The sequence below is a fragment of the Nicotiana attenuata genome, unplaced genomic scaffold, assembly GCF_001879085.1.
Source record: "Nicotiana attenuata strain UT unplaced genomic scaffold, NIATTr2, whole genome shotgun sequence".
Taxonomy (NCBI): Eukaryota; Viridiplantae; Streptophyta; class Magnoliopsida; order Solanales; family Solanaceae; genus Nicotiana; species Nicotiana attenuata.
Window position 1 is genome coordinate 101,720 of NW_017670571.1, and position 4,297 is coordinate 106,016.

Sequence of the window (4,297 nt, forward strand, 5' to 3'; positions counted from 1 at the left end):
TCTATTTACCATGTTTAAAGCCCGTGACCATAAGGTCACACGGCAGTGTCCTCGCTAGTTATACTATGGCTCTTTCTCAGAGCTTTCCCACTACTGAGTGGGATCGCACTGGCTTGTTGTTGTTGGCCCGAAATAATGAGAGAGGAATCTCAAGTTATCTTCGTATTAAAGGACATGTGGACCATAAACTTCTAATCATCTCTCTTAACTTCCACCTGGTGTGGCGCTTCACTCCTTTTGCTTTCCATGGAGTGAGGTGGTGCCATCTACTAACTGTTGCATCCCACACCGGTGCAACGTCTCAAGAAGTGGCTTCACAATAGTAGTGCTGGCGAGACTTATAGTCGCTAAATTTTTCACCCAGCCACTTCTTCATCTTTTTCTGCTTCTTCATCTTTTTCCGCTTCGGAGGAGGTTCTCGAAGACATCGTCTGGAAGGTCGAGATGGAGTCCCCGACGGAATGGTTTTCGCAGAAATTACTCCCGAAGATGTACCACCGAGAGTAGAATAGACTTTATTTTTTTGCCTTTCTGTTTCTGTGTAAGGACCCTTCGTGGGCTTTTGTAATCAAGTGTAAGGACCTTTCGGGGGCTTTTGTAATCATCGTTTATCGACACAAAAATGTTTCTTCAATTTGTCTCTGACTTGTGCCAGATTTCCCTTTACTTGCGTTTGTGAAGAATCTGAGCACATGACTTTACCGATCGGTCCGAATACCGGACCTGGGCGTAGGAATTTCCTCGGTTCTTGATTGGTTAACATGATTTTCTATGAGAACCTTTGTCGTTGCTCGGACTAAGTCCGTGTTGACTTGATACAAACTTAGGCCTGCGACTCCGAATTGAGTGAGAATGTGGCCCCAATTTTTAGAACAAAACTTAGCCCTTTTAAACCCCGTTGACAGTCTACGAGGGATAATTTGCTCGAGCGTCTGAGGGATAATTTGCTCGAGCATCTGAGAATAAAAATAGCCCTTAGACTTTCATAGACAGTCCCCGAGTGAGAGTTTGCTCAAGCTCGGGCGGCCTAAAAACTTGATTTGAACATAGAGTGACGATAGCCTTAAGGCGTTACAGATAGACTCCGTATGAGGATACGCCTAGACTTGGATAGCCCCCGGACTAAAGTAACCGAGAGAGCGTTTAACTTGATCTGAAGGTGTAAATAGCCTTACGGCTTAATTAGTAATTCTCGAGTGAAAACTAGCTCGGGCTCAGGTAGCTCGAGGGCCAAAGAATCGGGTAAATGACCCGCATTTGCAGAAATCCTCGAGATAGGGTACCACCTCGAGGTTAGGTTTATATGAATAGCTCCTTAGAGCTTGTCTTTTGTTTTGACAGAGATCCTCGAGATCGGGCACCATCTCGAGGCTTAGATCGATATTGATGGCCCCTTAGAGCCTATCTTCATTTTGACAGAGATCCTCGAGATTGGGTACCATCTCGAGTCTTATAGTGATATTGATGGCTCCTTAGAGCCTATAGCCATGGTAGCAGAAATCCTCGAGATCGGGTACCATCTCGAGGCTAGGTTGACGCGGGGGTCTTTGATCCTTCAAACGTCGTACAACAGCGTCAATCGTATGACATGATTATGAAATGACCGAGGTGATCCTTCCGGTACATCTCCCCGAAAATGATAATAGCCTAGTTGGAATTGATTGGACTTTCAAGGTAGGCGGACAACCGCCGCTTGCTCAATATATGAGTTTATTTCCTTCTTTTCTGAGGATTTTGCTATTTTAAGCCGCTACCCTTTTTTTCATAGAGTTCTTCTTTCCTGCGCCAGCCTTTCCGTCATTTTAATTCAAAGTTTTTGCCTGAGTTTTCATTTTCCTTTTCTTGTTTTACCATAGCCATGGTTGCTACGCCCAAATCCGTTCACTAAGAAGAGGAGGGTTTCGCCTCTTCTTCCCGCTCAATCGGTGGTACACCACCAGCGTCTGGCGAGCCGACCTCCAGACGCTTTGTCTCAAGGAGGGACCTTTTGTTAGAGAGAACTCCCAATGTCGAGGGTCATTGGGATCATGCATCAAGGTTCACTTCATCAATAGGAGAGGAACACCTCGAGGCAGTGGAGAGAGACTGCGGATAGGGAGAAAAGGTTGTACTGCAGGCGCCTTCCCCGGAAGAACACATCACGGCTCATACAGAGGGGTTTTTACACGTATACACGTACCCCTTCACGTTGGGCCTTCTCGATAGAATTGTGCTTGACTTTTGTCCAAGATATCGGGCTACCCTAGCACAGGTTCATCCGTCATTCTGGAGGATAGTGCTGATGATGAGGTTATTTGCGGAAGAAGCCGGGCTCGAGGTCACCCTTAGCTATCTCATCAGATTGTACCGACCCTTTCATTACAGAGGCCTAATAGCTTTGCGATGCCGATCCGCCAGGCCTTTTGTTGTCGATGATGAAGAAGACGGGGACCGAGGATGGATGAATCGATTCATCCGAGTAAGGACTATCGATATTATCCCCGTGGAGTTCCTGCCGTTTCCTGAGGAATGGAATGTCACACGTAAGTGGTACACTTGTGTTTTTATCGTTTCTGCTCATGGTGGAGATGGATTCTGAAAGTACGCTTTCCCTTTCTTTTTTGCAGCGGTTCCGTGGATGCCATACGAGGTCCCTGACCTAACGGATTGCGCTTCAAAGCTGGCAGCCCGCTCAACCTACAATGAGCGTAGGTGGCGAGATCTATCCAAGGGTAGATGGGAGGCAAAACACAACGGTACGTGCTGTGTGGTTTGCTTTCTTTGAAAGGTACTTTCTTTTATGTGAACTCACTCCGCCGTCGTAGGCATTGGGGAATTTACCGAGATGAGACCATGCCATCTCGGAGAGGGAGAAGGGTCGTCAGCTTCGGGACCGAGTAATAATAATAAACGAAAAGAACCTTCGCAGGGCGAATGTGCTCATAGCGAGACAAGTCCATCCCGGAGGCTCAGAGAAGATGTATCAGCTGAGCCTGCAGCGCCCGGGATTTCTAGCCTTACAAGAAAGGTCCCTCCTTAGCTGCCGCCTTCTTCTCCCGTCGAAGGTATTTCGAGGGAAGTTTGAGGCCAAGGGCCGCATATATCGAGCGGGGTATCGCGCGACTGTATTCTAATCGGAGCGGTTTTACCGGGGCCGACGGAGGCAGGCCAGTATATGTGCGTTCGACTTTTGAGGAGGACCAACGGCTCTACTCTGTGGTGAGTTTTGGCCGATCGTATTGGATTTTTAGTTTTGCAATTTTACTCTCTTATTGAGCTCCCTTTTCGCAGGCTTTCGACAAGTTTAAATCCGAGCTGCTTTGCCGTGAAGCCGGGTTGCGAAAAGCCTTGGACGGGGAGAGATCCCTCAGGCTTCTTATGATAAAAGGGGAGAGGAGTTGGTATACCTACGATATGAGGCGGGCCAGAGCTGGAACTATGGAAGTCACCTCGAGGGACAGGTAGCCTCTGCTCCGAGGGTGTGCATGTTTCTCCTTCCATCCTCTGTGATTAATGTTTTGATATTTTTAGCTGCATAGAAAAACAGAGAACTTGGAACGTCTTCAGGGCGAAGTTAGTCAGGCCAAGAGTGAGCATGATGAGCTAAAGGCGCAGATGCCCAAGCTGCAGTTAAGAAGAACGCTTTGGCCAAGGCTTCTGCCCTTGAGGTGCATCTCTGAAATGTTCGTGAAAACTGCTCGGTCCGAACGAGCATGATCGCAAGGCTCGAGTCTGAGCTTTTGGAGATAAAGGCCGAGGTCGTGGACGCCCGGGCTGAAGGTGAAGAGAATCGAGCTGAGGCCGAAAAGAAAGTGGTTGCCTATTTAAAAGACGTTGTCGATGCTCGAGCTGAGCTGAGAGGGGCTTCTGATCGAGAGAGCAGAAGTAATGAGTATGCCCGATACAAATCTCGGAGGGAGACCCTCGAGAAGATCCACGTTAGGGGTTTTGATCTCTCGGAAGAGATAAAGCAGGCAAAGGCGGATGAATATGATGCCAAGTTCCTTTTGTCTGATGTCGAAGATAATGAAGAAGGGGCCGATGGGCCATAGTCCCCGAGGGAGACCCTCGAGAAGATCCACGTTAGGGGTTTTGCTCTTACGCGTTGGGTCGGTACGACCCCTTAGTGTAGGCTTTATTTTTCCCTCGTTAAAGACTTTTGAAGTTTAATGTTCGCCCGACTCTTTGACGGTTCGATAAGAAACCTCGATTGTGAGCTGTTATGCGGCGATAGATGAGCACCTCGGGAGGTTTCGCTCGATGGCTGAATAATTTCGAAGCCTGTAGTTTGGAGCTGATATGATCGAAGCTCTTTTGC